Genomic DNA, 26,263 nt, shown 5'->3' with positions numbered 1-26,263 from the left:
TGATAAATTATTTCAAAATATAAATCACAGTACTTCTACAGCTGATAATTCTGATGGAGTAATTTTTCTTAAAAAATTTAACTATTTACATAAATCAGTTTGTTGTAAATCTGAATTGAATTTTAAAATGTAAATTTATACAATGGCATTTTAGTGTTTCCTCTGACATTTTCTGTAAATTATGGAGGTTGTACAAGAAACTAAAAGTGGCTTTTTTTATTTGCATAATTAAAATATAATGTAATTAAAATTTCATTCATATATATAAAAAAATACACAATGGGGAAAGGATAATCTCTCTTTACCATAAATGGTGCCAGGAAAACTGAATATCCACATGCAAAAGAATGCAACTGGACGCCTATCTTATATCACACAGAAAAATCGACTCGAAATCTATTAAAAAGACATGAATGTGAGACCTGAAACCAAGCAACTCCTAGAAAAAAAGATAGGGGATAAGGTCCTTGACACTGATCTTGCCAATGATTTTTTTTTTTTAAATAAATTTATTTATTTACTTAGGGCTGCATTGGGTCTTCGTTGCTGCGTGCAGGCTTTCCCTAGTTGCGGCAAGCGGAGGCTACTCTTCATTGCGGTGCACGGGCTTCTTATTGCAGCGGCTTCTCTTGTTGCGGAGCAGGGCTCTAGGCGTGCGGGCTTCAGCAGTTGTGGCGCGCAGGCTCAGCAGTTGTGGCTCGCGGGCTAAGAGCGCAGGCTCAGTAGTTGTGGCGCATGGGCTTAGTTGCTCCGCGGCATGTGGGATCTTCCCGGACCAGGGCTCAAACCCGTGTCCCCTGAACTGGCAGGAGGATTCTTAACCACTGCGCCACCAGGGAACTCCCGCCAATGATTTTCTTAAAAATTAATTTTTATTATAGTACAGTTGCTGTACAATGTTGTGTTTGTTTCTGCTGTACAACAAAGTGAATCAGTTATACATATATATATATCCACTCTTTTTTTAGATTTCCTTCCCATTTAGGTCACCAGAGAGCACTGAGTAGAGTTCCCTGTGCTATACAGTAGATTCTCATTAGTCATCTATTTTATATATAGTAATGTATATATGTCAATCCCAACCTCCCAATTCATCCCACCCCTCCCCCCTTGGTAACCAGTTTGTTTTCTACTTCTCTGACTCTATTAATGCTTTGCAAGTAAGTTCATCTGAATTATTTTTCTACATTCCACATATAAGTGATATATGATATTTGTCTTTCTCTTTCTGACTTGCTTCACTCTGTATGACAATCTCTAGGTCCATCCACGTCACTGCAAATGGTATTATTTTGTTCCTTTTTATGGCTGAGTAACATTCCATTGTATATACGTATCACATCTTTATTGCCAATGATTTTTTTTTGATTTGACACCAAACGCCAGGACAACAAAAGCAAAAATAAACAAGTGAGACTACAACAAACTAAAAGTTTCTGCAGAGCAAAAGAAACCATCAATGAAACGAAAACATAATATGGAATGGGAGAAACTATTTGCAAACCACAGAGGTGATAAGGGGTTAACTTCAGAAACATTTAAGGAACACATACAACTCAATAGCCAAAAAAGGAAAAAAACAACAACAAAAAAACCCAATTAAAAAATGGGCGAAGGACGTGAATAGATATTTTCCCAAAGAAGACATAAAAATGCCCAACAGATCCTTGAAAAGGTCCTCAACACTACCAATCATCAGGGAACTGCAAATCAAAACCACAATAAGACATCACTTCACACCTGTTAGGATGACTATTATCAAAAAGACAAGAGACAACAAATACTGATGAAGATGTGGAAGAAAGGGAACCCTTGTGCACTGTTGGTGGGAATGTAAATTGGTGCAGCCACTATGGGAAACAGTCTGGAGGTCTTCAAGAAATTAAAAGTAGAACTACCATTTGATCTAGTAATCTCACTTCTGGGTATATATCCAAAGAAAACAAAATCACTATCTTGAAGAGCTATATGTACTCCCATGTTCACTACAGCATTATTTACAATAGCCAAGTTATGTAAACAACCTAAGTGTCTGTTGAAGGATGAATGGATTAAGAAAATGTGATATCTACCTATCTATCTAGCTGTTTACCTACCTACAATAGAACATTATTCATAAAAAAGAAGGGAATCCTGCCATTTGTGACATGATGGATGAATCTGGGGGGTGTTATGCTAAGTGAAGTCAGACAGAGAAAGACATATATTGCACGGTATCACCACTTATACAGGAATTGGTAAAAAACAAACAAAGCAAAAACTCATAGAAACAGACTGTAGAATGGTGGTTGCCAGGAGTTGGAGTGTAAGAGAAATGGGAAGAGGTTAGTAAAAGGGTATAAACTTTCAGTGAAAAGGGTGTCTAAGTTCTGAGAATCTAATGTATAACACATATTGGAAAACTGAAACTTGCTGAGAGATTAGAATTTATAGGTTCCTTCACACACACAAAAAGGTAAACATGTGATGGATGAATGTTAATTAACTTAATTGCTGGAATCCTTTCACAACATATGTGTATATCAAACAATCATGTTGTATGCTATAAATATACCACAATTTTGCTTGTCAATTATACCTCAATAAAGCTTAAAAACAAAACAAAACAAAAACACAAACACCTGACCTGATGAGCAACCTGGACTTACATAGCTTTACCTGAAGGCACTTAAAAGGCTGATATATCTTAAAATTCCAGAGTTAAAAAATTCCTTTCACTCTGGTCAGTATACACGGTGCCCTAGAGCCACTTCTAATGATGTCTCAAAAGGACCTTGGATCCTGAAAAGAAGCTTTGTTTCCTTAAAGCTCCCTTCTCTGGACTTCCCTGGTGGCACAGTGGTTGAGAATCCGCCTGCCAATGCAGGGGACAAGGGCTCTCGATCCCTGGTCCAGGAAGATCCCACATGCTGCGGAGCAACTAAGCCCATGCGCCACAACTACTGAGCCCGAACGCTCTAGGGCCCGCATGCCTCAACTACTGAGCCGGCGTGCTGCAACTACTGAAGCCCATGCGCCTAGAGCCCGTGCTCCGCAACAAGAGAAGCTACCACAATGAGAAGCCACGCACTGCAACAAAGAGTAGCCCTCGCTCGCCACAACTAGAGAAAGCCCGCGCACAGCAACGAAGACCCAATGTAGCCAAAAACCAAAACCAAAACCCAAAAAAAAAACCCACCAAAAACTCCCTTCTCTATTAAGATTTTTAATGTAGTTATATTTATATAGCAAGCACTGGTACATTTGTAAAGTCAGAAGCCTCAAATTTTAGCTAGACACCAATTATTCCTTTGTTAACAGTTGGTTCTTTTCATATAGCCAAGTGGAGTTGTGAAAATCAGATGCTATATTTACAGCATGTAAACATTACTTATCCTAAGATGCAGACAGAGTTTAGAGAATTGATCAAATATTCATAACAATAACGACTTCCAAAATAAAAGCTAACATCTAGAGGATGCTTATTTTCTAAAAGCCACTGTGTCCTCAATCACTTTGTATGCATCAGCTCATGTAATGCCCATAACAACTTCATGAGAAAGGCACTATCCCTATGTAGCCAAAGACTTACACTCACCAAGCTGAGAAACTTGTCCAAGGCCAGAGCAAGGAAACCCGCAAACTAGAACCTGAACCAAGGTCTATCCAATTTCAGAACCCTCACACCTTTACCCACTATCCCTTAACCATTTGGCATATCTTGATTTAATATTTTTTAGCATACAAAATAAATATATTAGAATGTGACATAAGATTGCTGAAATGACGTAACTTCTTTTAGGTATTATAATTAGAAAGGATAAGACAGATTTAATATTTAACAGGTTTAAGACTGTCAACAATTTGATTTTTAATTTAAAACTTATAAAATCAAATAATTTGACTTTTAAATGACAAAGCTAAAAATTAGATGACATCCTTTCTAAGATAATATCTAAATTTCAGGTCTAAGGGTGAATCATTCAAAAAACGTTAATTGATGACCTTTGTACTACAAGTACTACCAGTGTCCCAAGTGGTAGTCAAGGTCAAGTATCTGAAATCATCAGGGACAAATGGAAAATGATCTAACAACTCAAGAGAGAATTTTTACTAGAGAAAGGAAGTTTCTTATCTTGAACTGTTTATGTTAAGTCAAGAAATTCTGGACCCTAGAAGAAGAGAAAAGTCTACGTCCTTTTCCATGGCCTAAAAGTTATCAGTTACTGAAAAATCTAGAAGCAGATAAGTTTTAGTAAATAAACTAACTTATATGCTTTTGTGTTACAATAAAAGTACCACGACAAAATATCACTTTAAATAGTATTCATATGAATCTGTATTCGTAAGTCTTACATATAGGAACAGGAAGATAACAGAATGGAAGAAACCTAGAAGTTAGACCTCTGACTATACTCAGATTTGTAAATTTCACTTAGTAACCATATTTTATATAATTATAAAACAAAAAGTAATCCCTGAAAAGTCTGAAAGTGAAATAAAACAAATTAACCCCACTGTCTATCAGTTGGTGGCATAACCACATAAAGAAGAACTATCCCAAGTGATTTTAAACCACTGTAATTTGACTGTATATCCTTGGAGGGATATACCCTGAGGGCAAAGACAAACAAACAAAACAAACTCACTTTCCAGTAATCATACTGTTCTGCCATTCTAAAACTGTTGTGTGTGTATCGTGGGACAAAGCAAAGTAATTACATTGGTTATTAGTGGAAACTGGGATTTGGGGCATGGGGAAAAGATTAGGCTTATGAAAATATCATGAAGCACTAAATTCAAAATAGAAGTTATCAAATACCAACAACTGATATTTAAAAAAAAAAAGGAAAGAGAAAAAGAGGAAAGGAGAGAAACCATTTTTTAGTTCTGTTCACTGAAAGGTCTAGAAACAAGGTCCAACCCAAGAGCACCAAACACTCCTAACACCCAGACCATGGTCTCTAACTACCATTTCCCACTAAAAGAAATCAGAGTTTTGCAGAAATGAGTAATTCCAGGTTTGGGGCGGGAAATATACAGAATGATCCTGGAACATCTTGTCATACTAGAAAGCAAGGAATCAATCGAAACAAGCCAAGAAACGACTGAGAATAAGTAAAAAGGACTTAGAAGCCAACAGCCAAATGTGGGACAATTTGAATGTCAAAACTAATAACTCCAAGGGACTGAAACATACCAAACAGGTTTAAAACCTTAAGTACACAATAATAATAACACTTTATTGCTCACCTTTAGACGTTGCTAAGTTACCAACCCATTATTTTGAAAATTAGTAACAGGGGAAAAAAACCCACCAAGTACTGATCTTGCTTTTTGTATTCAAACTGTATCTTAGGGTACCATATAATTAATGAGGGGGAGTATTACAGAAAATAAATGAAGTAGTGATAGAATATCACCATCCCACAACCATAAAGGAAATAAGGATCTAAGCCTGTTCTTCTCAAAGTGTGGTCTGAGAACTCCTGAAGGTCTTGAGATTCTTTTGGGGAATAAGTGAAGGCTTTCCCTTTTTAACTACACATCTGTGTTAGGCCAGATTTTCTTCAGTCTTTAACCAAAACAACTTATCACAACAAATTAAACGTAGAAGTAACTATGAGAAGGCAGTTACCTTCTATCACTAAAGAGACTTACAAAAATATTAAACAATGCCATTAAAAAAACTGGAAAGTTATTTTTCATAACAGTCATGTTACTTATGTCAGCAGGATTTGTTATTGCTATTCTAAAATTAGTTAATAAATATTTTTAAAATATTCTCAGTTTTAGTTTCTAATATGGTAAATCTCAATAGAAACTACAAAAACAGAAACACTCTGGGGCCTTCAATAGCTGCCTAACATCACAAAGACAAGCAGACATTATGTAAGTCTTAAGGGAAGTATCCAGTACTTTTATGAAGTATACTTGAAATGGATCTAATCACTAATTTACATAAAATATGGGGGGGCCATCTAATAGGAGAATATGTTAAATGACACCATAGAGACACACTTTCCAAAATCCAAGAGTAAGAACTCAACACAATGATAAATTTCATTAGTCAGTGTATTACATGAGAAAAAGAGAAGAGAGAACCCATAAATTAGAAAGACACAAACTAATCAACCAAGTGCAATGTATGGACCTTATCTTGACCAAATGGAATGGCTTCAGTAAAATCCAAAGGGAGTCCATCTTTCTACATTCCCTCTATTTTGTTGTATTTGGAAATTTTTCATAATAAAAAATTAAATCTGTATCTATCCCCTCCCTCACCACGAACTGAAAGGAGAAGAAAAAGGCATTCTAACCTGTCCACGTGGAAATGGGGGTTCAGAGAGGCCAACAGAAAAACCCTAGCCGAGAGGACAATCAGAAGAGCTCTATAAAAGAAAACTGCGTTGCTATGGAGTGATGAAAAGTTCCACGACCCTCTATAATTAGGGTGAGCATGTAATTTATGGCCCAAATTGGGACATTTTTGAGAGTGAAAGGGGTGCTATTACTGACTACCTGGTAGACATAAACCAGGACTCTGCCAGGGAAACCAAGACGTACGGTCACTCTATCCATAAAAGATTAAATTTAAAAATCATTTTCACAGAAGATATTCAACTCAATCCTCTGGGTAACTATTTTCCATAGAAACATATTCCTAATGTAATAGAGTTCAGAAAAGCTAAGGTATTCTACACACAAAAAAATTACTTTTCATCTTTCTTGCCTGGCACAGTTATATCATAAAGTGGGATATGCCTACTTCTCTTCTTGTTGCTCAGTGTATTCTGCAAACCTCCAGCCATTCCTTTTCATACCAACTGTGCATGATAAACTATGAGAGGAAAGTTACACTTACCCAGAGCCTTGCTTTTCTAAAAATACACCTCTTCTCATGGGCCTCCACACATGACTTAGTCAGACTCCTACTCAATTTATGAACAGATACCTTATTCCTAGCAATACTTCAAATCTTAACAGCCTAGGGGTAAAGGAAGTGTAAGCAAAAACATTTTGATCAGGTCAGCCAGCCCAAGCTCCAAAGGGCCTTGGGGTTGGCATTATTATTACCTACTTGTTCTAAAGTGGTATGGCTACAGTAACTGCAGAGCTCCATACATGTTAATATAATTTCCTAATTTTTAGCAAATATCTGGTTTTAGTATTGCTTACATAAACATGTCACCAAGAGATGAGTACCTGTTAAACTGTGAATATTTTATGCCATTTCATAGGTTTTAAAGTATTGGGTAAACCTTTTCAATAAAAGTAGCCTAAATATGAAAGTATGCAACAATTTGGTACAATTTAGCCTCATCCGAAAATGTGGATTGATACCCTGTCAACCTACCTTTATTCTTTTCTATTACTAAGCTATGACATTAAAGTTCTAATTGCCATAACTAAAACTAAATTTGTCTAGTAAGAACGCAAATAATTAAAAACGGACTTCAAAAATTTGGACTTGCTTCTACAATTTCCTCAAACCTGTTCTTTGTTATTTTTGTTTTCTTAAAGTCATTTCACCATATATTTTCCAGGCTGTGGGCATAAAGACACTTAACTTGCATGGCTATAGCAGTCTGCACCACAGAAATCAAGAAAATAAAAATTTATGTATTCATACAACAATCTAATGCTACGTTTGGCATGCAATCAATCACAGTCCCTCAAAAGTCTTTCTCCTTGTTTTACTTTAAGGGATTAAACTCTTTTGTCTTTAGAACTAAAATACAGTTTTTTAAAAAAAGTGCCCTTTACACTCTATCCCAAATGTTATCATATTAAACATTTATTTTTAAAGTAACTATCTGACTGTGGCTCTTCCGTTCCTGTCTGGTTTCACTTATAAAATAAGTCAATTCTCAACAGCCTACGTTAATAAAGGAGAATGTAACATAAAGGCAGAGTAATTGCCAACAGGTCCTTCCAGGTCATTCCTCATAAATAAAACCTTCCTTGGATGCCAAGAATGCCCAAACAGTTGATTATTAACTGCAGATCATCCTCCTTCATAGAGCTGTGAGAGAGTACAAACTGTATGTGTTGTGGCATGCACAGAGGTTGGTGGAAGGAAACAGAATTTTTCAACACAGGCCAAAGATCATAACAGGACAGGAATAAAAAACCATGGAGACAAGGGGACAAAAAAAGAAAAGAAACAACCTTAAACAAAATGACAAACAATGGGTGCAAATGTAAAACAATGAGATCCATCTGGATATACATTAAAATTAACAAGTCAACATTATTAAATATGCTAACACTATACTGGAACATCCTAACCAGATCATAACTTCTAAGAATTATGAAATAATCCTCTTACTATATCCAGCAGTGCACATGCCTTATTAGATTAGTGGATTTTATTTGAGTCTTCACAGTTCATGAGTGGGGAGGAGAAAATTTCAGCATCAGAAAATAAGAAAAATGATAAAAATAAAATTTCTTGTTTGGGGAGGTGGTGTGGGAAAAACAAGGCTTGAAGAACATAAATTATGCAGCTTGAAGAAAGAAGTCTGAAGAATGAAAAATCTATATTCAAACAATTTCACCTCCACTAAGGTAAAGGGGTAAATATTCATGAAGGTTTAATTTTTAACCTTACTTTTGTCATAAATCTGAGTTACACTAATTAGTAATCCCCAATTCAAATTGCAAATATTATCTACAGAAGAGATTCTCTCTTTTTTCAAGCTAATAATACGGTGGCATCTGGTGGTAATAATGATTGTGTGACCAACCAATGAAAAATAAGTATGCTTAAAAACAATTTTTTTCCTGTAAGGCTAAGAACTGAAATGGCTTATCAAGAAAGAGAATGCAAGATACTGAAGTTATAAAACCTCTTTCACTACTGACTTTTAAGACTACGACAAATTAGCTTTGTATTTAAGTATATATAAACAATCGAATCATAATAAAAATCCTAATAGCCCATCCAATTTTCCCCCTTTGTCCTATTTTCTTTCTTGCTGGGGAGAGGCACTGCGGGATGATAATAGCAGGAAATAACGTGGAGCAGCTGCACAGGCAAGATGAGGTAGGTAGTGCTGCGTTTCACCTTCATTCTAGCCTACTGCTGACTACGTCTTACTGAAAATGAGATTAGCTGTTTGGGGAGCCAAAGCAGTTATCAAAACCTTTGGGATCAAAATGTGCGCCCTCCCCACTCTTGCCAGGAACTTTTTAGGGTAATAGGAGTACTAGGAACCACGATGAAGAGATTTCTAATTATTTGGGAAGTGGTGTGTGTGCGCCCGAGTGTGTGTACATGCACAAGCATATGCGCAAAGGATGTTTACCCTAGTGCTAGCAATGTGGGTCTTAGGACACGTAAAGAAAACTGTCTGGAATGGAGGCCAGGGTTTGAACTAGATGGCTTCTATTTTACTCCCACAAATCTATAGAAATAATCCGTGTGAATGAATTTTAAAGAGAAGAAATGACTACCCTTAATTTCCATAGTAATACAAAATACAGCCCACTAAACTTCATGTTAATGAAAAAAACTTCTAACTAATGGCAGTGATAATTAGTCACTCAAATTCCCTTTTCAGGCCAAAATATATCTTTACTGCCAAGACCACTGCACATAAAAATATAATGTTAAGTATGTAACACATATTTCTTTTACTGAGGAAAAAGAAACAAAACTTGGTCAAGTTTGTTTACTATTACAATGTGCATTAAAGGCAGTTTTTTAGCTATTCTATTAAGTTAAAACATCTCTTCTTTGCTAACAGCCACAAGCTCTGAACCCATAAGTAAAAATTAGCACTCCAGTTTCCTTTATCATCTCCTCCAGTCTGGATAGAAGGGAAAACTTTAAAGCTAGTTTAATAACATTGCAATACAGGTGGCATCTCAATTCAAGCAACAGATGTACTCTTGGAAAACTGAGTTCAAACCAATTATGTCTAAAAATCAAATTCTCCTAAAATATATTAAGCATTTAAAGGAACCACAGCATATACCTTTTATAAAGCAGGAATCCTTTTGCAATCAAAATAACTGCTATCTAATTTGTGAACGCAATTCTTTAATATTTTGGGTTTTTAAAAAGAAGTGGCACACATGTATCGTTCAACATTTATTTTAAAACTAACTACAGGGCTTCCCTGGTGGCTCAGTGGTTAAGCATCCACCTGCCAATGCAAGGGACATGGGTTCGAGCCCTGGTTTGGGAAGATCACAAGCCGCAGAGCAACTAAGCCTGTGCGCCACAACTACTGAGCCCGTGTGCCACAACTACTGAAACCCGTGCACCTAGAGCCTGTGCTCCGCAACAAGAGAAGCCCACGCACTGCAACGAAGAGTTGCCCCCGCTCGCCACAACTAGAGAAAGGCTGCACGCAGCAACGAAGACCCAATGCAGCCAAAAATAAATAAATAAATAAATAAAATTATTTAAATAAATAAATAAAAGTAACTACAAATACTGTTCAGGACATTGATCCTTTTAACATTTTAATGAAAACCTCCACAAACTTTGAAATATTTCATTATGATTTTGCTTAAAGGGATAGATAATGACACATCTCTTCCAACTCTGTGATTCATATTAATTCTAATAAACTAGATGCAACCATCCCACTTGCAAGTGGGAGTTGAGCACGTATGTATCAAACAAGGTTGTGCCTAACTTAAAAGGGGGGCTGGGTAAACTCCAGAGAATATCAGGTTCTCCAGGAAGTAGGGATGAGACTGAAACAGTAAGTAACCTTTCTTTAGTTAGCATTTTACATGATGGCAACCCAACACTTGAATGCTGAAGGATGCTCTCCATAATACCGATATAAAATTGGAGCTAACAATATGCAACTATTTCACAAAGGGAAACAAACTATTCTACTTACTCTGGTCTAATCCTAACCCAAGTAAGGACAATGTATGTATTGAAACATAAAAGTTTTATTCAGATAGAATATTCTTTTCCATTTTTTTAATGAGAATTCAGCTCTCAGATGCTCCAGAATTGGTCTACTGGGGGGGAGGGGTGATTTGTATTTAGGAGGGTGGAGAACATGGGATTTATTCTTTTAATCTATACAAAGCTTTAATTTTTTATTTTCCTTGGAGGAGAGGAGGGGTTCCTACCAGATATTCAGGGACATACTAAATTTGGGGTTAACATTATATGGTTGGCACAAATTCAGTGCTCGAGTAGGAACTATAAATGATTTCTTTAATTGTATGCCAAACTGAATAATCTCCCAGGGAAAAGAACCTCCTCCTCCTGCCTTTCCTACCTCCCACCCCTCCCCCATCAACACTGCCTCCCTGCTGTGCAAAGAGCCCTTTGTCCTGCCCTGCACTTATCTAGCTGTTTGGCCATATTGACAGGCCAACTAGAGGCATAATAAGCGAGTCAGTCTGATATAAGCAGCTGGCAATTTCAAACAAATATCTTCCTTTTCTACTCAGACCAAATCCTGCTGCAGAGGTCTCAGGCCCCTCCCATGCTTCCACCTATTTTTCAAACAGCGCAGCAAGGAATTCTGCATTTTCTCTCAATTAGGTAGCACATCAAAAACTTGATTCCCCAGACAGAAACAAATTCTGTATGAAGTCCTACATCCACTGTTTTTTCTGTGATTCATAACATAGGCCAAGGAGTACCCTCAGCTCTAGGTGTATAACATGACTAACATGGCTAAGGAAATGATTCTTACTCCTTCAATCTGCCATCAAAACTCTGATAATTCTCATACTTCAAGGAAAGACAAAAGAGCACAGAAGAGAAATCAGTCAGATCAAATCAACAGTTGTATACATCAAGCAAAACTGGCCAATAATCCTAGTGTTTTAAAAATACTAAGACATTATTCCAATAAGCAGAAAATTCCTTATCCCTGTCTTTGTATCAAAGATACTTAATGTGACCCTTACATCTCTCCCTGAGGTATTCAGCAAACAAAATCCATATGATGGAAAAACTGAGTGAGGCAGGATGGGATTACAAATTCCTTGCTCAGTGAGGGCTCATATAAAGTAGACAGAGATTCTGCTTCATTGTTCCTTTATTATCTCTCATAGTTCCCTTCATAAAGTGTTAAGAGTTTAATATATTCTGTCAAAATAAGAGGATTCTCTAAAGTAATGCTTTCCAACACCCGTCCCCCACCTAGTTACAGGGTATCTTTTACTCAATTTAGAATGAATATACAACAGAATACTTTTCATAAGACTGCAACTAATTAAACAAAATATGTATGAAGATATTAAAGAAATGATATTCTATCAACCTTTGGTGAACTTCCCTGAATCTTTACAAGAGATATCTATCACTGCATCAAGGGAAAGGTTAAAAATGCCATTTCACTACATATTTTGGAATTTTTGGCAGCAAGGAATGGTATCAATCCCTGTTTATCATAGGTACATTATACCTATTTTCTAAGGAGTGCCTCTGAAAGGATTTTTTTTTTTTTTACAAATAACTACCAGTTGTATTACTAAATATATATTATCTTACAATTTTGCGGAGTCAAAGTTTTGTTTGTTTTAAACAAAACATCCCTATCAATAAGTTTTAGTTTTCAATAGCCAAAACAATTTTTATAAAAAAAATTCACTGCTAGGCCTTTTAGTTTCAAATTAAACTGACACATGACCAGAGATGAACCACAAGTTATAAAAAAATTTTATTTTATTCATGATCCAACTTCTCACTGATAAAATGTATCCAACAATCATTAACTGTCCTTAACTGTGGCCTAATGTTTCATAAGTTATTTGACTATGAAGAGGATAAAGTAAAAGTGGTTGTCTGCACATCTGCATTTTCTACAATATTATTTTCCTGTCCAAAGGAAAAAAAATGAAGTAGCCACTCTCCTCCAGAAAGGCCAAAATAAGCCCAGAAAGTATGTAAGTTCCTGGACACAAAACACTATCAAAAGATATTAAAAATTTCAAGTATACTGGTTAAATAAATCCTATGAAAAGGCCCTCTATGCTCTTAAGGAAATGATCTTACATTAAGATCACAAGGGGGTTCCAAACAGGAAATACAAATTAAAAGCAATTACTTTATAAGGTAACTTTCATGTTACATAATAACTTAAAGACATTTATATCTAAACTACGTTAAACAGCCACTATGAGTGAAACCATATTTACCTGATATGACATCTTTTATATGTGATAGTAATAAGAATTAGAACCACCTAAAATATTATCCATTAAAGGTTCTGTTTCATTAGTCTGCTTACATCACTGAGAGACAATGCAAGCAACCTTTGTGAATGACAAAACTCACTTCCATTCTTTTTGGTTCCCGCCACAAATGCCAGTCACACCACACATTATAGATGACTAGGTACATCTACACAAAACTGAACATATCAAAATTCTTAGGGAAAAAAATATATGGGCTGCAAGAGTCGTAGGGGGAAAGAAGACAACACATGGGCATCTGTTAAGTATTGGATGTAACTGATGGTATATTGGGGTGGTGGTTCTTCTTCAAGTACTTCCATACTCAGCAAACTTTTTGCTTAATCAGAGATCTCCCTGAAGTGTGGGAGCTGTGGGGGAAGAGAGACCACATAAGGGGCTCAGAGGCTGTCTTCTCAAGTATCCTGTACACTAGATATTCGATTTCTGAATATTCCTTCTAGTCTGTTCCATATTTCAGATGGATCACGGCCAAACATATACATCCTTGTGATCTTAGATGACTATATTCAACAATATTATAATGAATCAATATCATAGGTCAAATTCTAAAGAAAAAATCTAATCTGGAGAAGTCTATTACAAATACAGAAAAAAAGAAAATACTTCCGATAGTTATATATAGAAATAATTCCAAAAAGGACAGTTCTTTTTAGAGTTTAAGATTCCGAATTTGGTAAAATGTTTAGCAAAACACCTGTTCAATAAGGTAAATATGGTCTAACCGGAAGTAAGGAGACATACAAATAAAGTATTAAAATTGATTTAATGATTAAAGAGATGGAGGAAAACCTGTCAGTTGCAGAAAAATGAACTGATATTTTCCCCCTTCTTGTTCTCAGGGAGATCCTTAAATTCTTATTACTTTGGTTGTAAATGTATTGAAAAATTAAAACTCAAATGGAACTTCCAGTCCTATCCAAGCAAAATCCCCAGGTAAAAACCAAAATGTGCCAAAAAACCAAAAACCAAACAAAAAAGAAAAGTCTTTAACTATGATTCAGTTTCCAGATGGTGATATACATAAATGGGTAGAAGGTTATGAATTGCTAGTTCTCATGTCCCCACCAATAAAATGCAAACCAGCTCAGCAGTGAAAATTCCCAGGAAAGCAAGGTTTCTTCTTAGTCCTGAAGCAGCCATCACCTAAGTGCAGCTCCCTGCAGCCAACAGCATTAATGGACGCTGCACTGCTGTCCTTCCCTGGAGACAGCAGCCAGCACTACTCAAGCTTCTCACGTAGCAACCAGAGCTCCAGAGCCAGCAGCTGCTGCTGCCTTGTATACTCACCCCAGTGATCCAACCCAAAGGAACAACCTTCTCCTTACCCCACCCCCACTCCTTACACACTCTTTTTTTTTGGGGGGGGGGGGGAGGACCAGTGTTCCATGCTAGGAGGGCTGGAATTATGCCTTTAGAAAGAAACAATCCTAAGATCACCCTTTTAGTTTGAACTAAGGCCTTTTATTAGGAAAATCAACATTTACCAAATTCCAAATATATATTTAATAAGCCAGCAATTTAGGAATAAAGATTAAGCTTTAGACCTTAAAAGGCCAATTTGCCAAACACTCTCTTTACAGTCAAATTTAAATCTGCAGCTAAAGACAGAGGCTTGTGTTATGTCCTACCAAAGGACATAATTCATTTTTCTATATATAATGACATACTGAGTAAACCTTAAAGATTCTAATCCCATAATGGGCCAGAATTTTTGGCTACAAAAGAAAACTAATGATCCTCCTGAGAAAACTGGTAGAAACCAATAAAAAAATTACCTCTGTCCTCCAAGAGGCCCAGAAACCTCTGATAATGTGAATATTCTCTGCTTTAATACTACCTCAGATTCCATACACCTAAAATTACCATTTATAATTTTTCTCTCAAAGTGACGTAAAAACATTAACGATATAAAACTAATCACCAAGAAATTTTCCCAAATAGGGGGTACACATTCTCCTGAAAAGCTCACACACTCAACTCAGCTGAATCCTCCCTAATCAAAGTATAGCTATGTAACATCTGCCCAACAAAAAAATGTTAATATGACCTTGGTCACATATCTGTTATTTAAATGCAACTCGTTTAATCAAGTGCTAAGGGAAATTAGCAGAGGACCTAGGGATTTTTCCAATACTACGAGAACGGGGAAAACTGGAAAAATGAACTAAGTACAGACAAAGCCCAATGGAACCCAGAGGTCTGGGCAAGAAATGAGTTAGTGGTGAGCACACTGCACGAGTAACATGAGAAAGCAGAAAATGCAGGTCATACACGCACCCCTGACCCAGACCAGCAGAGCTGGCTCCAGCACCAGTATACACGGGAAAGACCAGTTATTCCTAAGAAGTGAGACAAGCAAAGGAGCTCTGTAGAATAAATTAGCAGAGAAGGGGCTTTCCCGACAGTTAAACTTTCCCTCTCACGCGATTCACCTACTTAAAACCAGGGCTCTTCCTCACCACCATTCACTTCGCATCCCCGGCTTCCGCACAGACGGAAAGGGAATTCATAAAGGCTACATTTTTCTGCCTTTAAAGACGTTCGCAAATGATCGCTCTCCACGCCCAAGGCAGGCAAAACGACCCAATCTGGCTCAACTCCAAGCCAGAACCCTACAAATTCAGTAGGGCCATCTCAGAGATACTGGGGCAAACGCCACCGAGAGCCCAAGAATGCGAGCTGGGGGTGGCGAAGGTAACGTCTTTAGTGTGGGAAACGAAGCAATCATCTGCGATGGGGACCCAGGACGAGAGGGAAGGCGTCCAGGAACATTCTGGGGGGGGAGGGGGGGATGGAGATCGAGGCCCCCAGAGGGATCAGAGTTGTCACAAGACCGCGCGAACGGGGGTGGGGGTGAGGTTTGGGGAGGGGGAAAAAGTGTGCCTGTGTATTTTGAGGGGAGGGCAGCGAGAGGCCTATCCTCCAGTAAAAGGTAAACGTGGAGTAGGCAGTTCCCAGGAAAAGGGGTGAAGAGGCGTGGGGGGAGGGGAGGCGTCCTGACCCAGGAAAGACGTGAAAAGGGTTGCGGGGTCGACGAGATTACCGACGGGGCCTCTCTGCCTGGGCAAGAGGGGTGCAACGGTGTGTGGGGGGCGGCGAGCGGGAAGAGAAGGGGCAGCATCCTCCTGCTGAGAGCCTAGGGAGGGCCAGGCCCACGTCCCGAGAGCGAGCGCGGGGAGACGGAGGAGGTGACCCTTCCCTCCCCCGGGGCCCGGTCGTGAGGGAAGGTCTCGCTTTTCTGTCGGACCCTTACCTTGTCCCAGGCCTGGGCCCGGGCTGCAGCGCACGGCACTCCCGGTAGGCAGCAGGACTCGAGTTAGGCCCAACGCGGCGCCACGGCGTTTCCTGGCCGGGAATGGCCCGTGCCCGTGAGGTGGGGGTGGGGGGCAGAAAGGCGGAGCGAGCCAAAGGCGGGGAGGGGGAAGGGCCAGGGAAGGAAGGGGGGCCGGCACTACAGTGTTGGCGGACTGGCGGGACTGGGGCTGCGTGAGTCTCTGACCGCAGGCGGGCGGCGGCCGCCCCTCCCCCGGCGGCGGCGGCGGCGGCGGCGGCGGCGGCGGCAGCGGCAGCAGCTCACTCAGCCCGCTGCCCGAGCGGAAACGCCACTGACCGCACGGGGATTCCCAGCGCCGGCGCCAGGGGCACCCGGGACACGCCCCTTCCCGCAGCGCCATTGGCCCCTCCGCCCACCGCCCGGCACTCATTGGCCAACTCGCCGCCAATCAGCGGAAGCCGCCGGGGCCGCCTAGAGAAGAGGCTGTGCTCTGGAGCTCCCGCTCCTCAGAGAGCCTCGGCTAGGTAGGGGAGCGGAACTCTGGTGGGAGGGGGCGGCCTGGTGGTTTGGGGTGGGTGGGTGGCTGAGGTCGTCTGGCCGGTAGCTGGGGGGTCGCCTTCCCCCGCGGGAAGTCGGGAGCATAGCGTTTGTTACGCTGCAAGGGAAAGAGGTGGTTAGAGGCAGGCGGGAGTGCGGCCCGCCCTGCGGCAACCGGAGGGGGAGGGAGAAGGGAGCGGAATAGGCTCGATTGCGGACGGAGCCATTGCTCCCTCAGAGGGAGGGGCGCTTCCGGGTCTTCTGTCACTGATTGGTTGCCGCTCCTCCCGCCGTGTGTGAAAACACAAATGGCGTGTTTTGGTTGGAGCAAAGCGCCTGTCAGTTACAGCCTCGGGAGTGCGCAGCCGCTTAGAGACTCTCGCATTGCTCCTTGGGGGGTAGGTAGATGGGGTGCGGAGAGAGCTGGACGGGCGGGCGCGGTCGGCCTCCCGCGGGGGGGGGGGGGCGGGGAGGGTCAGTGAAAGTGGCTCCGTGCGGACGTCCTGCGACCCTCCCCTTCCTTCGGGGGAGTCGGTTTACCCGCCGCCTGCTTGGCTTTGGCATCTGATTGGCTGCTGAAGCCCCGGCAACGGCCCCTTGTTATTGGCTCGGGTCCCAAATGAGCGAAACCACTGCGCGGGTCGGCGGGGAGGCGGTCGTTGGTACGGTCCTTCCCGAGGCCCAGCGCCGCAGTGTCTGGCCCCGCGCCCCTGCGCAACGTGGCAGGAAGCGCGCGCTGGAGGCGGGGGCGGGCTGCCGGGCCGAGGCTTCTGGGTGGCGGCGACTGCGGCTCCGCCCTGGGAGCCCGCCGCCTGAAGGACGAGACTAGCCCGACGTGCTCCCGGACCCGTGGGGGTGGAGGAAGGAGCGGGGGTCCGTCCTGCTGGTTTGTGGGTGGGAGGCGCATGTTCTCCAAAAATCGGCGCGAGCTGCAATCCAGAAGGAGCTGCAGAGGAGGGGGCGGAGAGAAGGCCGCACCCTGCTCGGCAGGGGGAGGGGAGTGCCGCAATACCTTTATGGGAGTTCTCGGCTGCCTCCTGTCTCCTAAGGACCGCCCTGGGCCTAGAAAAATCCCTCCCTCCCCCGCGATCTCGTCATCGCCTCCATGTCGAGTCGCTCCTTCTCGATTATGGGCGGGATTCTTTTGCCCAGGCTTAACCTGATTCCTGGGCGTTGTCCTGAAGGGGACTGAGCAGGTGTAAGATTATGAGGACGAGCCCAGTTTCTCTACCCACAGACTTGAGTTTGTGTCGCAAAGTAATTATAATAGGGGTGGAGGGGGGAAATGGACTCCAGGCAACACCTGGGGCTGATTTTATGCAGCGAGACTGCGTGTTATTACTTCTTAAGATCTTTTTGTCGCATTTTTCCTGGAGATTAAGGGAGATAGATTAAAGGCATGATCTCCTGAGTTTTAAACTTTACCCATTTGAGGCCCTTGCTACACCACCAAAATACAGCATCTTAGATTTAAATCTTAATCTTAAAATTTTAGTCCCCACCCTTGCATCCCCAGGGTCAGTCATTTTAACAACTCTCCTTCATGCTTTCAGCCCATTTTCTATTTGTTTTACTTGCTCATTTAGTCCCAGACATACCATTGGCTTTCTTCCTGTTTTTGGTAGCCCGGTAAGTCATGAAACCACACAGGCTATCCAACTTGAGCATGGGCCTCACGGTTGCCCAGCAATGCGTTTATTCCTCCCTTATGGATATTCTTGAATCTTCACCTTAATTTTCATTTTGTCCTTTTCCCTCAGCTGGGATTCTACTCCTGACCCTCTTCTCAGTCCAGGTGATTTTGACTACTGCTTTCCTGAGAATTGGACGTGAGGTTCAGCAACATCTCTCTTTTATGTCCTTTGAATACCTTTCAGTCCATCTCCAGTGCTGTTCTCATCAGTAACTGAGCTCAGTTGCCATAATGCTAGTAGCCTCTGAACTAGTGTCTCCATCTCCGGTATCTGCTGATACAACTTTTGTGTGTCCAGGACAGTTGTCCCAACATAAAGATAGAGCATGAAAATAACTGATCCAACTCCTTTATCGGCTCCCTAACTACTGACAGGATGAATTCCATCGACGCAAATGTGATATGCGAGGTTCCTCAATGGACTGATCTCACCTTAACAGCTTTTTCCTTTGCCACAGTTTTCCGCATATACACAAAAACATTACTTCTCAAGTCACACTGAATTGATTGCTGTTTACGCAAATCATAGTGAGATTATCAGACCTCTTTGTAGGGTGGTTCCTCCTGGAATGCTACCCTTGATAATCCTTACCCTTCCAGTAAAGACTGTTAAGACTCAAATATCATCTTGCCTTCTGTGATCTGCCGTCCTTTAAGCCAGACTCGCCTATAAAAAAGTTAGTATTGCTTTTTCTTGGTCCCATAGCGGGTTGAATCATAGCACTTCTCAGGTTGTTGTTGTTGCTTGTTTAAATTCTCTGAACTATTCGGAGCTTCTTGAGGGCACAGGCTCTTGTTGAGTCTTGTACCTAAGCTCCTAGTATATTCCTTGATGGCTAGCCAACCCTAAATAAAAGATGTCTTTATAAGGTTTGATAGATTGGTCTCTCAAACACTTCTTTGTGTGCTTGCTAGTGCTCTAGATTAGCACTGTCCACTAGAACCTTCTGCAGTGATGGAAATACCCCATAGTTGTGCTGTCCAATATGGTGGCCACTAACCACACATTACTGTTGAGCCCTGGAAATGTGGCTATTATGACTAAGGAAGTCAATTTTTAATTTTATGTAATTTAAGTTTAAATTGCCACTGTGGAGGTATGGCTATAGCCACAAACTTGTGTTGTAGATTGCAGAATACTTAATATGGACATTGATAATTTTGTCTTCATAGTGAGCAGTAAGGAAATAAAAGTTGAACCTTTCTGGCCCATTTAGGTGTGCGCCACCCCCCCTGCCCACCAAGTTGGTTGGTTGGTTGGTTTTAATACTTATTTGTATACTTTAGCTGACAGCTGAATCCAGCAAACCATTACTAAAGATAAACCTGCCTTGGACAATGGTGTGTTGAGAAAGCAACTGTTGATTCATTTGAGTTTCAAGAATGCATAATGGATTTTAGGAAAGTGGGATTTCATTAAATCATAATGGTGACAGAAGTTTAATGAGGAATAGGACTATATCTGATGTTAGTGAAACTAGCCCTGAATTTCACTTCTACAAAGTTTTTAATTTTGGAAAACCTTCATCAGAGGAGGCCCTAAGTATCGTATCTTAAGTTACAGGAAATCATCACAAAGTAAGTTTTCATTCTGATGAAGTATAAATTAATAGATATGTTTTAACACCAAAATGCTTTTTGGTTTATATGCTAATATAGATAGCATCTTGTAAATTTCAATTTTTTATATATATATTTTTAATATTTTATTTATTTATTTATTTTTGGCTGCGTTGGGTCTTCGCCTCTGTGCGAGGGCTTTCTCCAGTTGTGGCAAGCGAGGGCCACTCTTCATCGCGGTGCGCGGGCCTCTCACCATCGCGGCCTCTCTTGTTGCGGAGCACAGGCTCCAGACGCGCAGGCTCAGTAGTTGTGGCTCACCGGCCTAGTTGCTCCGTGGCATGTGGGATCCTCCGAGACCAGGGCTCGAACCCGTGTCCCCTGCATTAGCAGGCAGACTCCCAACCACTGCGCCACCAGGGAAGCCCCCAATTTTTTATATTTAAAAGACAAGTTTTTTAACTTAAAATTTCTTAAGATTTCTCCTTAAAATATGAGAAGTGCACATAATTGGCTTGCTATTTAATGCAGATTCCCAGTCCCACACCCAGAGATTCTGAATTCAGTTAAGACTGGTGGGGGTCACTAGAATTCTGTGTCTTTTATATGCTTCTGATGTTGGTGGTCCAGAAATCACACTGCAAATACAGTCCCGAGGAGCTACAGTATGCCTATCTTACAAAAATGATTACAACTTCAGGGAAACTGTATGTCCCCTTTACTTTGTAATTTTTTCCTCCAGAAAAACTGAATAAATGGGGGAACATTTTGAAAGGCAAAAAAAAAAGTTATATTTAATAGTTTGGGAAACTTATAGGTCAGACTGCTTTGTTTTTAAAAGGAATGTTAAACTATTCCAAGTAATCTTTTTTTTTACTTTTTTACCAAGAAAGTTCCCTTTTTTGTCTGTTTTCCCAGTAAATGCATTCCTCAATGATACGGATTTGTTCTTGATTCCCTGGTGCCTGAACACAGAGCTGGGTACTCAATAAATGTTGATTTTATTGATTTATATGTGAAGTTTGTTTTCAAGTAATAGTTTAAATCCACAGAAGCAATGCTCCTTTTATGGAGAAACTTTAGGATCATACTTAACCCAAGTCACCTAATATTCTATTCATAAAGGAAACTGATGCCTCATGGTCTCTGAATACATTTGTCTGCCATTCAGCTCTTCCTTGGGTTTCCTGTGCAAACCCTTGCACTTATCCTCTTCCTGTGCTTGACTTCCTTAGGCTTTATTACAATTTTTTAAACAAACCAGCTACTTACCTCCTTCTGAAGTAGAGCCATATTATTTCTTATACTCCTAGGACAGAAATTAAGTAGAGTGAAAACTTGTACTTGCATGAGAGAGTTGAAGGTTTTGTAAGGGATTTTATAATCTTTTTTTTTTTTTTTTTTTAAGATTTACAAAATTTGAACTACATAATGTTTCTCTCATTTTTTATGCACGGAAGAGGTTTGGTATAATTATGGTTTGCAGCTGTTAATCCAGAATATGATAGGGATCAACATCACAAGGGTAAGACTAGTTTGTTTTAAGCCCATCTTAATTGTAGAGCACATTGTTAGGTCACATATCCAGAAGTCTGGTACTTTACTTTGCAGGCTGAGAATTCTTGATTTAGTTACCTAGTAGCATACTACTTTATATTGGAGGATGTATTTCTCCAGAAGACTTTTCTTCTTATCCATGACTCCCCATGGAGTCTTGATGGAGTGGGTGAGAAACTGGGTTATTAGAGAACTGTTAATAGAATGGTATAAAATATTTAGGTTTATTTTATCTAGGCCAGAGTTGAACTTGATGACTTATTCCTGGTATCATGGTGTATACCTTCCTGGTGACTAGAGAGATTATTTTCTGCCTCTCTGATTATATCTGAAAGTCATGGTTACACTTAATAATCCTACTTTCTAGCTTTTTTCCTGGACCTTTGCTTTGTACTGGTACTTAGTCACCCTTTGTGTTCTAGTTTTTTGGGTTTTTAAAAAACATGTTTATGATTGGCTCTTCCTGCTGACAACAGTAACACATTTTCAGATCACATTTATAGAATTGGTTATTTTACCAGCTAACGAACCCCACCTCTAGTATATGGATTCTAGTCAATTCAGTCAACACTCTTTACAGACTTTCTTCTTTTTACTGACCTTTGGTTAAAATCTCATCCCAGACTTTCTAGTGTAATAAGTAGTGGCAACTTACTAGTGCATACTATGGGCAAAGCTAATGGAAACACAGGTTAGAAGAAATGAACTAATAATATTGAGTGCCAGTTGTGTACCAGATAGTATGCCAGACTCTGCCAGTGTATTTAGTGTGGTTCTGATACATAAAACCTCATCTTACAGAGTAGGAAACTGAAGCTGTGAGGTTGAACAACTTTCCTATAGACATAGCAACTAATTATGGGCTGGGGATTGAGACTGATCTGACTTGCTTAGTCAGTATTCCTTACCAATTTAGGGTACTGTGTTTCTCTGATGGAAACAGTCTTTTAGGAAATTTAATCTGGCTACAGATATAGGATGGGTTGTAGGGTTGAAGGCAGAGAGACCGCTTAGGAGATTCTTTTACAGTAGTCCAAATGGGAAGTGATGCGGTCTGGTATACAGTGATGGCAGTCAAAATGGAAAGGAAGTTACAAGAGTCGGACTGACCAAATGGTCACTGAAAATGGTCTCGACACATCACTTCTCAAGGAAGCCTTCCTTGATGCCTTAACTCCACTATATTGGGTACCCCACCTGAATGCTGTCATAGCATTTCTCACAATTGTAATTAGTAATTGGGGTTTTTTTCCCTATTTTTTTAGGTTGCTTCTTGAGGGCATGACATTGCTTGTTTATGGCTATATCCCTACTGTGTAAGCATACAGAGGTCTTCAAGGTCAAAACTGTTCTCATAATACAGTAAGTCCCCTACATACTAACCTTCAAGTTGCGAACTTTCAAAGATGCGAATGTGTGTTTGCACGTCCAGTCGTGTAAGTTAGTTCACGTGTCTGGCGTACATTGTCACGTGCCTGCATCCTCTACAAGTGGTTGTGCTTTTTTGTACTTTATAGAGTACAGTAGTATAGTATCTTTATTTCAAGCCCAGCATGTCCAGAAGCGCTGTAGCTGGTACTGCTCAGAAGCCCCAGGTGATAATGATGGAAACAAAAGTGAAAATAATTGAGAGGGTGGAGTGAGGCGAAAAGATGGTAGACGTTGCTCATTCTTACAACATGAATCGTTCAAGCATCAGCATGATTCTAAAGAACAAGGACAAGATTATGGAACATGTGAAGTCTGCTGTGCCAATGATGGCGACAATAATGTTGAAGAAGTGGGAAAAGTGATGGAGATGGAGAAACTTCTCAGTGTGTGGATTCAGGATCAGCATCAGCATCGAGTCCCCCTCAGCTTAATGCTGATGCAAGAAAAGCTAAAAGCCTTTATGAAGACTTGAAGAAGAAACATGGCAAAGAACCAGACGGTGCATCTTTTAATGCCAGCCATGGCTGGTTTCATCAGTTCAAGGCTAGAGCCAACCTTCACAACGTAGAAGTAAGTGGCGAGGCAGCGAATGCCCATATGGTAGCTGCCCGGGATAAGGAGTCCGAAGAGGTTTTTAGCAACTTAGTGACCCTCAGAGAGAAGCTGGAGCTAGATCTGCAAGAGGACGACTTCATTGAACTCCTTGCTGTGCAACACGAGGAGCTTACTAACGAAGACCAATGGAATTGGAGGCCCAGAGAAAGGACGAAGAGAGACAAGAGGCAGAAGAAGTAACCGAAGAGATTCACGATACAGGAAATGGCAAGGGGATTTTCTTTATTCGAGGAGGCACTGTTAGTTTTTGAGGCGCAGGATCTGAATGTAGAACAGTACATGAAGGTTGCAGCAGCTGTTCAGGATGCAATCCAGTGCTACCGTGTCATCTACGAGGAGAAAAAAAGAGCTACTACCCAGACATCACTGGATTGTTTTTTCAAGAGGGTAGATAGAATTGAATCCAGCAAGGAACCAGAACCTGTGCCATCAATGTCAGGTGTGAGTGAAACTGCAGCTTTGCCCTCCGTCTCCTACTGCTGACGATCCTTCAGTTCTACCATCTCCCACCTCCTCTCCCTCCTCCAGTAACTTGCCTGTTCACTCGATGCCAGCCCTTGTATGCCAGCTGTTGTACTGTACTACTGTACTTTTTAAGGTACTGTACTGTAAGATTAAAAATGTTTTATATTTTGTGTTTGTTTTTTATATAAACCTATTATAGTACAGTACTATATAGCCGATTGGGTACCTAGGCTAACTTTGTTGGACTTATGAACAAATTGCACTTATGAATGCCCTCTTGGAACTGAACTCGTTCATTATGTAGGGGGCTTACTGTACTAAGACATAACTTGCCTTTTCAACTCATTCTCACAAGTACGTAGAGGCTACATGACATGTGTTGGATGACATCATCACTGATGTTAATTGAATGGTGCTGTATATTCTTGAATTTTTCATAATTTCCTAAGGTGGTAGGTTTAGGGTATGAATATGTGTGTCTTTAGAAATTAATTCACTCTTCAGGTTATACCTCCAAAATCCCAGCAAACCTCAGTATTATGCAGTTGTTATTATAAAATCTTGCAGTTTTCTTTCTTTGCACCTAAGCATAAACATGAATACATTGTTACGAAATAAGGTGTGAATATTTCACAGAGTTGTCTGACGCATAGGGAGAATCAACTCCAAAAAACTATGAGAAAAACCTACTGAAGTATCTTAAAGGATAGGTTATTGTATGAGATTACATGCTTTGTAATGTGCCATTCTTTGCTGAAAATATAGTTACTTCCGTGAAAGAGTTAATGTGATATCTTTTTACTGTATTTTACTTTTTTTGTTTTAATTTCTAATTATGGTAAAATATTGGTAAACAGAGCTACTTGGAGCCCTCAGTTTTTAAGAATGTGAAGGGGTCCTGAGCCAAGAAGTTTGAGAAAGCTGCTGTAGCAGTGTATATTGTAAACAAACACTCATGCCTGTTGAGTAGCTGGATGTAGTTAAAAATGACTCCCAGCATTAAGTGTGGATTACTGGGAGGATGGGCATGCTAGGACAGGGAGCAGGTTTAGTGGAGAAAGATAGGCTCCTGTTGAGTTTAAGTAGGACATACAGGAGAAGGGGTAACAATAGTAGGCAGTTGGAAATTCAGAATTTGGGCTTGAGAAAAACTAAAACACCATTCTCCTTTCCAGTGAAAACTGCTTTCATCATGGAATATATCACTGAACAGCTACTACCTCACAACTGATTGGCATACGTGTTAGCCTCGGGGCAAAAGTATGAGGGTGACAGAGCAGGCTTCTTGTAAACAATGATAAATTTTTTCACATTGTGCACATTTTAAAATTTGGTACAGGACAGACCTATATATGGTGTTTCTCTTGAACTTAAAAAAAAAAAGTAAGGTACAATAATTTGATTTTTTGTCCTAGAATTTTCAAACTTTCATCATATTCCCACATAACACCTCAACTGAACTTGGAAAAGGCTATGCTTAAAATAAGGATGTTTTACTTTTCCTATGCCTAGCTCAGTAATTAATATTAAGCACTTGTGGGCATTAGTGTACTTCAGGCACTTTACAGACCTTTTAAAATACTTCCTTTTTTCAGTCTTCAGCTTATCTTTTGGTCCTTGCAGTGGAGACTTGAGCCATGTCTGACATTGACATGTCAGAATCTAAAATTTTCTGAAAGTCTTATTACCATTTTAAAAGAAATGTTTAAACAAATGTTTCCCTCTCTAGCCACTAGTACACTGTCTCTGGGAGGTAACCATCTTCCTTTAATTTCATTAAATTTATAAAATCTGTCTCAGTGTGTTGGTTTTTTTTCCCCTCTAAAATGCATTGAATGTCTGCTCCATAACTCAAGTCATTCTGTTTTCAGATTACTAAGATTACGTTCCCCATCTTTTTACATCCCCATGGTGCAGGAGGTCCGTTTCAAAAGTTAAAAACCAAGGTCACAGAACTAGTA

At 40.3% G+C, this 26,263-nt stretch overlaps 1 protein-coding gene and 1 pseudogene across 3 annotated transcripts in view; one reads left to right on the top strand and one right to left on the bottom strand.

Annotated features, from left to right (window-relative positions):
• The window catches only part of SETD5 (SET domain containing 5), a 79,793-nt gene extending 63,077 nt beyond the window's left edge, over positions 1-16,716 (bottom strand). For all 3 annotated transcript variants that reach the window (XM_061197179.1, XM_061197187.1, XM_061197189.1), the window contains exon 1: positions 16,424-16,716. The gene's annotated coding sequence lies outside the window, so the exon portion shown is untranslated. The remainder of the gene's footprint in view (positions 1-16,423) is intronic.
• Positions 16,717-17,387: 671 nt separating this feature from the next.
• LOC133094912 (uncharacterized) lies at positions 17,388-18,533 on the top strand (annotated as a pseudogene).
• The last annotated feature ends 7,730 nt before the right edge of the window (positions 18,534-26,263 follow it).

Source organism: Eubalaena glacialis, chromosome 7 (genome assembly GCF_028564815.1).
Source record: "Eubalaena glacialis isolate mEubGla1 chromosome 7, mEubGla1.1.hap2.+ XY, whole genome shotgun sequence".
Lineage (NCBI taxonomy): Eukaryota > Metazoa > Chordata > Mammalia > Artiodactyla > Balaenidae > Eubalaena > Eubalaena glacialis.
Note: the sequence above shows the minus strand (reverse complement) of the source record. Positions and strands in the feature narration are given on the sequence as shown.